The sequence below is a fragment of the Salvelinus namaycush genome, chromosome 16 (genome assembly GCF_016432855.1).
Source record: "Salvelinus namaycush isolate Seneca chromosome 16, SaNama_1.0, whole genome shotgun sequence".
In the NCBI taxonomy this organism is placed as follows: domain Eukaryota; kingdom Metazoa; phylum Chordata; class Actinopteri; order Salmoniformes; family Salmonidae; genus Salvelinus; species Salvelinus namaycush.
Window position 1 is genome coordinate 36,730,305 of NC_052322.1, and position 9,499 is coordinate 36,739,803.

General features: G+C 41.9%; 1 long non-coding RNA gene across 2 annotated transcripts; it reads left to right on the plus strand.

The window, feature by feature from the left end:
• Nucleotides 1–586: 586 nt before the first annotated feature.
• Nucleotides 587–8,957, plus strand: LOC120061391. 2 transcript variants are annotated; one of them, XR_005478324.1, is made up of 3 exons: nt 587–682; nt 6,933–7,081; nt 8,778–8,957. It is a non-coding gene; the product is annotated as an uncharacterized LOC120061391 (long non-coding RNA). The 2 variants fall into 2 exon arrangements; XR_005478323.1 differs by having other exon boundaries at nt 600–829.
• The last annotated feature ends 542 nt before the right edge of the window (nt 8,958–9,499 follow it).

Below are 9,499 nucleotides of genomic sequence, written 5' to 3' on the forward strand. Positions count from 1 at the left end.
CTAATGTTGAGTCACAGCCCCTTTTGCCCTCCATGGGGGTGATAAGGGACATATAAGGCTAGGCAACCGTACCACATGACATGATACCAACGCCTTCCTAACGTCTGCGTGACACCTGCATCACATGTCAACGAAAGTCATAATGTGCATAGTTTATATTTATATTAATTAAATCTCAACCTTAAATGTTAGAAACGTACAGTTGTTCCCGCAAGCAGACATTCCAACGTAGCCACCTTGAACTATAGTGTAGCCTACGGCTTGTGTATTTCCTGTTATCGCTAATGGCCTAGAAAAGATTATACCCAATCTATAGATAATCTGTTTTTTCCTCAACACCTCATGGCATGGTGTGTTATTTTATTTCGCTGTATACAGATCTAAATGTTGTTAGCCAATCACAGACTGTGTTGTTACCAGTTCACATCAGACAACCAATAAGAGTTGTGTCCACGGCTTTCAAAGGAGTTCATAGGTGCTATTCGGTATCCTTGGGATGTCCCTTAAGTCGATAGAGCAGTTCATACTTTCCCAGAGGGTATGTGCTATTTGGGATCCTTGGGATGTCCATACCTCTAACACATATAAATGTAAATTGGTTAAAGTTAGTGTTAGTTTAGGGTAAGGACGTCCCAAGGAGTCTGGATTGGAGTGACCATTCATAGAGTGAGAGACTGGCACGGTATTTGAGAGCTCGGCAGCAACACAGACATTCATTTGTTAGTTGTTTTTTTACAAGTGGCAGAAGCGATTTTCGAGTGTCTGCCCCATATAGTTTCATTGGAGACAATGAAAATAATTACCAAGATGTACTTGATCCAATTGAGGAGTAAGTAGGCTATATTTAAGTTGTGATATCGTTAGGAAATATTTAGTCCTACTGTGCTAAGGCAGATTTAGTTTATTTCAAAATAAGATTTTTTTGTTGATAACGTATTGTCGAAAGCATGTAGGCAATCTTACCTACTGAGGAGTGCATATTCTTTCCCAGAGGGTCCGTGCTATTCGGAATCGTTGGGATGTCCCTATCTCTATCAAGTATAAATATATAAAATGGTTAAGTTTTGTGTTAGTTTAAGGTTCAGGGTAAGGACGTCCCAAGGAATCCGGATAGCTGTGACCATTCATAGAGTGAGAGATTGGCACGGTATTTGAGAGAGCTAGCCGGCAAAATAGGCATACATTTTCTTTCTTTTTTTAAGTGGCAGAAGCGATTTTCGAGTATCTGACCCAGATAGTTTCCTTATTAGAGACGATTAAAAAAATTACCAAGATGTCCTTGATCCAGTTGAGGAGTAAGTAGGCTATATTTAAGTTGTGATATCTTTAGGAAATATTTAGGTATACCGTGTTAAGGCAAATGTGGTTTATTTGAAAATAATTATTTTTTGTTGATAACGTATTGTCGAAAGCACATAGGAAATATTATTTACTGTGTCGATAGCGGAGTAGGCTAGTGTACAATAACGTAATTTGATGTGCTAATATTATTTATTTAATCGATTAATTCAATTGTAAATGAAATAACTACTTTTCACTGAAGAAGGGAAACAAGGTATAACATGCTACTTCGATCGAAGACCTAAAATCATGCCTGACAATATCACAACGGTATCCTAATATAGTGTGGATACAGTAGTAGCCTATTCTACAACAATGTATGTGCTATGATTATTTATCTAATTGATCAGTTCAATTGTAAATGTGGATGGGTACGCTATTTCATTCAATGATTACGTTATTGTACATGGTAGATACAGGAGTTGTCTACATGTAAATGGGAATGGGTAGGCTACTTCATTCAGTGAATACTGAATGTCTTGCTATCTCTGGGAGTATGTTAATGATGGCTTTTCAGCTGTTGAACTATGGCAATGTCGAACTAATTTCTAAATCTCTTTCTTTTAGCCAAGATGTGAATTTCTAAATCTCTCTTTTAGTCAAGATGTGAACCAATCAGTTTCACTGCAGGTGCTCAACCCACCACCCTCACTGTTCTCCCTCCACAAGTAACCACATCATCTTCTCCTGTTCAACTACTTTGCCACCACACTAAAAATGACTGTCCATATACCCCTGTGCCCATCTCAGTGTAACATGATCCATCCAAGGCCTCAGCTGGATGCCTAAAATGTGAGAAATGTAAGCAAGATGCTATAGTATGTGTGTGTGTGTGTGTGTGTGTGTGTGTGTGTGTGTGTGTGTGTGTGTGTGTGTGTGTGTGTGTGTGTGTGTGTGTGTGTGTGTGTGTGTGTGTATGGATGGAGTTCTAAGTAAAGACTTGAGAAGATGGCTAAGGAGATAGTAATGAGAGTGAGAGCATACAGTATGAAAATAAAGACCCCTTGGGATCTAAAATGAGTGTGTGGTTCATCAGATGACAGTCTTATAACATGTTATACAATAAATCTATGTTTTGTTCGAAAAATGTGCATATTTCAGGTATAAATCATAGTTTTACATTGCAGCTACAATCAGAAATAGCACCGAAGCAGCTAGAACAATTACAGAGACCAACGTGAAATACCTAAATACTCATCATAAAACATTTATGAAAAATACATGGTGTACAGCAAATGAAAGACAAACATCTTGTGAATCCAGCCAATATTTCAGATTTTTTAAGTGTTTTACAGCGAAAACACAATATAGCATTATATTAGCTTACCACAATAGCCAAAAACACAACCCATTTATCAGCAGCAAAAGTTAGCGATCGCAAAAAAACAGCAAAAGATATATAATTTTTCACTAACCTGGACAAACTTCATCAGATGACAGTCCTATAACATCAGGTTATACAATACACTTATGTTTTGTTCGAAAATGTGCATATTTAGAGCTGAAATCCGTGGTTATACATTGTGAAAACGTAGCAACTTTTTTCCAGAATCTCCGGATATATTTCTGACACTCACCTATTCTGACCAAATAACTTATCATAAACTTTACTAAAAAATACTTGTTGTACAGCAAATGATAGATACACTAGTTCTTAATGCAATCGCCGTGTTAGAATTCTAAAAATAACTTTAGTACGACATACAGCTTACGTTATAGCGAGACAGCGCCCAAAATCTGGGCGGAATATACGTCTAAACATTTTCGACAGAAATACGAAATAACATCATAAATGGGTCCTACTTTTGGTGAGCTTCCATCAGAATCTTGTACAAGGGGTCCTTTGTCCAGAACAATCGTTGTTTGGATTTAGAATGTCCTCTTCGTCTGTCGATTTAGCAACCAAAGCTAGCCAAGTGGCGCAAAGCTGTCCATCGTCACCAAACGCAGAGAACGGAACACGCCAAAACTCCCGAAAAAATTTCAATAATCTGATAAAACTATATTGAAAAAACATACTTTACGATGATATTGTCACATTTATCAAATAAAATCAAAGCCGGAGATAGTAGCCGTCTATAACGAAAGCTTTTCAGAAGCCAATGCTGATGTCCTACCCGCGCCTTCCTGAACAAAGGAAATTGGGGTCATGTCATTCCAAGACCTCTCTTTTGACCTCAGATCAAGCTATACACTCCATTTCTTCTCTCACTGCCTATTGGCATCTAGTGGAAGGCGTATGAAGTGCATGTATACTAATAGATTTCAAGCAAATTAATAGGGAGGCCCTGGAACAGAGCCTCGATTTCAGATTTTTCACTTTCTGACAGGAAGTTTGCTGCAAAATGAGTTCTGTTTTACTCACAGATATAATTCAAACGGTTTTAGAAACTTGAGAGTGTTTTCTATCCAATAGTAATAATAATATGCATATTGTACGAGCAAGAATTGAGTACGAGGCCGTTTGAAATGGGCACCTTTCATCCAAGCTACTCAATACTGACCCTGCAGCCATAAGAAGTTAAAATCTGTTGCACATCATCTCATAGAAAAGGCACGTAAGCCTCACGGAAACATCCAAAGTCAATACAGTGCATTCGGAAAGTATTCAGACCACTTGACTTTTTCCACATTTCGTTACAGCCTTATTCTTAAAATGGATAAATATATACAAATCTCAGCAATCTACACACAATACCCCATAATGACAAAGTGAAAACAGTTTTTTTGAAATGTTTGCAAATGTATTCAAAATAAAAAAACAGATACCTTATTTACATAATTATTCAGGCCCTTTGCTATGAGACTCGAAATTGAGCTCAGGTGCATCCTGTTTCCATTGATCATCCATGAGATGTTTCTACAACTTGGAGTCCACTTGTGGTAAATTCAATTGATTGGACATGATTTGGAAAGGCACACACCTTTGTATATAAGGTCTCGCAGCTGACAGTGCATGTCAGAGCAAAAACCAAGCCATGAGGTCGAAGGAATTCTCCGTAGAGCGCCGAGACAGGATTGTGTCAAGGCACAGATCTGGGGAAGGGTACCAAAAGATGTCTGCAGCATTGAAGGTCCCCAAGACCCACAGTGGCCCCCATCATTCTTAAATGGAAGAAGTTTGGAACCATCAAGACTCTTCCTAGAGCTGGCTGCCCGTCCAAACTGAGCAATCGGGGGAGAAGGGCCTTGGTCAGGGAGGTGACCCGATGGTCACTCTGACAGAGCTCCAGAGTTCCTCTGTGGAGATGGGAGAACCTTCCAGAAGGACAACCATCTCTGCAGCTCTCCACCAATCAGGACTTTATGGTAGACTGGCCAGACGGAAGCCACTCCTCAGAAAAAGGCACATGATAGTCCGCTTGAAATTTGCCAAAAAGCACCTAAAGGACTCTCAGACCATGAGAAACAAGATTCTCTGGTCTGATTAAACCAAGTTGAACTCTTTGGTCTGAATGCCAAGCGTCACATCTCGAGGAAACCTGGCACCCTCCCTACGGTCAAGCATGGTGGTGGCAGCATCATGCAAAGTCAGGATCTTGGGAAAGATAAATAGAGCAAAGTACAGAGAGATCCTTGATGAAAACCTGCTCCAGAGCGCTCAGGACCTCAGACTGGGGTGAAGGTTCACCTTCCAAAAGGACAACCACCCTAAGCACACAGCCAAGACAACCCATGAGTGGCTTCAGGACAAGTCTCAATGTCCTTAAATGGCCCAGACAGATGCCGGACTTGAACCCGATTGAACATCTCTGGAAAGACCTGAAAATAGCTGTGAAGCAACGCTCCCCATCCAACCTCACAGAGCTTTAGATGATCTGCAGGAAGAATGGGAGAAACTCCCAAAATACAGGTGTGCCAAGCTTGTAGCGTCATACCCAAGAATACTCAAGGCTGTAATCGCTGCTATTTTTCAGATTCATCAGGGGGTCCTGCAGCACCGTCAGCATCCCTACGTCCTGTGGCTATGCACATGGGAAACTGTTGAGCATAAAAAACCCAGCAGCCTAGCAGATTAGCTGTTCAGGAGTCTTATGGATTGGGGGTAGAAGCTGTTAAGAAGCCGTTTGGACCTAGAGTTGGTGCTCCGGTATCGCTTGCTGTGCGGTAGCAGAGAATCTATGACTAGGGTGGCTGTAATCTTTGACAATTCTCAGGGCCTTCCTCTGACACCTCCTAGTATATAAGTCCTGGATGGCAGGAAGCTTGGCTCCAGTGATGTACTGGGCTGTGTGCACTACCCTCTGTAGTGCCTTGTGGTCGGAGGCTGAGCAGTTGCCATACCAGGCGGTGATTCAACCAGTCAGGATGCTCTCGATGGTGCAGCTGTAGAACTTGAGGATCTGAGGACCAATGCCAAATCTCTTTAGTCTCCTGAGGGGGAATAGGCGTTGTTGTGCCCTTTTCACAACTGTCTTGGTGTGTTTGGACCATGATAGTTAGTTGGGGATGTGGACACCAAGGAACTTGAAGCTCTAAACCCGCTCCACTACAGCCCAGTCGATGTGAATGAGGGCGTGCTCGGCTCTCCTTTTCCTGTAGTCCACAATCATCTCCTTTGTCTTGATCATGTTGAGGGCGAGGTTTTTATTCTGGCACCACACTGCCAGGTCTCTGACCTCCTCCCTATAGGCTGTCTCATTGTTGTCGGTGATCAGGCCTACCACTGTTGTGTCGTCTGCAAACTTAATGATGGTGTTGGAGTCGTGCTTGGCCATGCAGTCATGGGTGAACAGGGAGTACAGGAGGGGACTGAGCACGTACCCCTGAGGGGCCCCCATGTTGAGGATCAGCCTACCCTAGTCAATGAATAGCATTCTCACGTAGGTGTTCCTTTTGTCCGGGTGAGAAAGAGCAGTGTGAAGTGCAAAAGAGATTGCGTCATCTGTGTATCTGTTGGGGCGGTATGCAAATTGGAGTGGGTCTAGGGTTTCTGGGATAATGGTGTTGATGTGAGCCATGAGGATCCTTTCAAAGCACTTCATGGCTACAGAAGGAGGTGAAGATGCAGATGTGCTTGATGATGGCCGATATTGAGTGAGATATGAAGAACGACTTTGAGCAGAACAGGAATAGGGAAGCCCAGGACCGGAAGATGTTGACCAGCCTTCTTTAGGGCTTGGAGTCGGTCTACCAGAGACATATTGAGGAGATTCTGGACAAGATAGGGATTCTGTGGGACATCATGATCAACAACATTCTCCAGGACCTCCATGGAAGGAGAACAGTCCAGAACTCACTGTCTGCCCGGACCGGCCTTTCTCCGCTGGTTACTACAGCATCACAGCCAGAGAACCTCCATTTCCGCCGCAGCCTCCGTCTGGCCACCATCACCCCCCTGACAGCAGCTGGCAGGAAGCTCCTCCAGGGAGAAGCAGGAGAGGCCCAACAGCTTGGTGATGATGCGGACTTGATGATAAATGGAGTTGAGTTATGTAAAGGGAATATGTTTGTAAAACTATAACTGAAACGTAGTTAGCAAACAAGATTATGTTTATGAGGCGGAAGTATAATAGACCGTATGTACACCTTTTACAACCTGGACATCTAGATATCAGACACTACAATAATCTGCCATCTACCACTCTTAGGATGATGAGGCAAAGAAGACTGGCAAAGGGAAGACGAAGACGAAGAAGAAGCCAGAGAGAGAACAAGCGAAGGAGGAGGAGAAAGACAGTCAGGTGCAGCAGAAGGAGGAAATGGTGGAAAGTAAGCCAGAAGACAATAAAAAGTCAGGGTAAGTGCGCAGTAATTAAAGAGGTTGTGCGTGTTCACAGATTGAGAGAACGATAACTATTTACAGTTGAAGTCGGAAGTTTACATACACCTTAGCCAAATACATTTAAACTCAGTTTGTCACAATTCCTGACATTTAATCCTAGTAAAAATTCCCTGTCTTGGGTCAGTTAGGATCACCACTTTATTTTAAGAATGTGACATGTCAGAAAAATAGTAGAGAATTATTTATTTCAGCTTTTATTTCTTTCATCACATTCCCAGTGGGTCAGAAGTTTACACACAATCAATTAGTATTTGGTAGCATTGCTTTTAAATTGTTTAACTTGGGTCAAACGTTTCGGGTAGACTTCCACAAGCTTCCTACAATAAGTTGGGTGAATTTTGGATTCCTCCTGACAGAGCTGGTGTAACTGAGTCAGGTTTGTAGGCCTCCTTGCTCGCACACACTTTTTCAGTTCTGCCCACAAATTTTCTATGGGATTGAGGTCAGGGCGTTGTGATGGCCACTCCAATACCTTGACTTTGTTGTCCTTAAGCCATTTTGCCACAACTTTGACAGTGTGCTTGGGGTCATTGTCCATATGGAAGACCCATTTGCGACCAAGCTTTAACTTCCTGACTGATGTTTCAAGATGTTGCTTCAATATATCTACATAATATTCCTATCTCATGATGCCATCTATTTTGTGAAGTGCACCAGTCCCTCCTGCAGCAAAGCACCCCCACAACATGATGCTGCCACCCCCGTGTGTCACGGTTGGGATGGTGTTCTTCGGCTTGCAAGCCTCCCACTTTTTCCTCCAAACATAACGATGGTCATTATGGCCAAACAGTTCTATATTTGTTTCATCAGACCAAAGGACATTTCTCCTAAAAGTACAATCTTCATCCTCATGTGCAGTTGCAAACCATAGTCTGGCGTTTTTATTGTGGTTTTGGAGCAGTGGCTTCTTCTTTGCTGAGCAGCCTTTCAGGTTATGTCGATATAGGATTCGTTTTACTGTGGATATAGATACTTTGTACTTGTTTCCTCCAGCATCTTCACAAGGTCCTTTGTTGTTGTTCTGGGATTGATTTGCACTTTCCGCACCAAAGTACGTTCATCTCTAGGAGACAGAACACGTCTCCTTCCTGAGCGGTATGATGGCTGCGTGGTCCCATGGTGTTTATACTTGTGTACTATTGTTTGTACAGATGAATGTAGTACCTTCAGGTGTTTGGAAATTGCATCCAAGGATGAACTAGACTTGTGGAGGTCTTGGCTGATTTCTTTTCATTTTCCCATGATGTCAAGCAAAGAGGCACTGAGTTTGAATTGACACAATGTCAATTAGCCTATCAGAAGCTTCTAAAGCCATGACATAATTTTCCGGAATTTTCCAAGCTGTTTAAAGGCACAGTCAACTTAGTGTATGTCAACTTCTGACCCACTGGAATTGTGATAAAGTGAAATAATCTGTCTGTAAACAATTGTTGGAAAAATTACTTGTGTCATGCACAAAGTAGATGTCCTAACCGATGTGCCAAAACTATAGTTTGTTAACAAGAAATTTGTGGAGTGGTTGAAAAACTAGTTTTAATGACTCCAACCTAAGTGTATGTAAACTTCCGACTTCAACTGTATATGCATGCGTGACTGTAAATTGCTTTGGATAAAAGTGTCTGCTAAATGACATATATTATCCTCTGGGCAGGTTGGGAGGATGGCCCCTTCCCCAGAGGACCTCTACTTCTCCTCACTGCCCTTAATGCTCTCTAGTGGAACACAAGTGTTGTTATGAGTCAACCTGTTGCAACATGTAACACACTGTGAGCCCTTACTGTGGATCATTTGTCTGATGATGCAATGTTGAGTGTAATAAATGGTTATTAATCGGATTATTAATCAGTGTGTTTCTTTGACATAGTTGGCACTGTTGAATCTACCTATTTGATTTTAATTTGTAACTAAGGCTGGAAGAACATAGGCATTCACAGGTCGCAGTTGTAAATGAGAACTTGTTCTCAACTGGCCTACCTGGTTAAATAAAGGTGAAAAAATGTATTTAAAAAAACGATTTTTGTGCACAGCATTGACCTGTCAACACAGCACTTACTATACTATGATGCAATAGGGGAGATACTTTGTATATATAGTGTATGTGGACACGCCTATTAGTGGATTTGGCTATTTCAGCCACACTTAATGCTGACAGGTGTATATAAATCGAGCACACAGTCATGCAATCTCCATAGACAAATATTGGCAATGGAATGGCCTTACTGAAGAGCTCAGTGACTTTCAATGTTGCACCATCCTAGGATGCCACCTTTCCAACAAGTCAGTTCATCACATTTCTGCCCTGCTAGAGCTGCCCCGGTCAACTGTAAGTGCTGTTATTGTGAAGTGGAAAGTCTAGGAGCAACAACAGCTCAG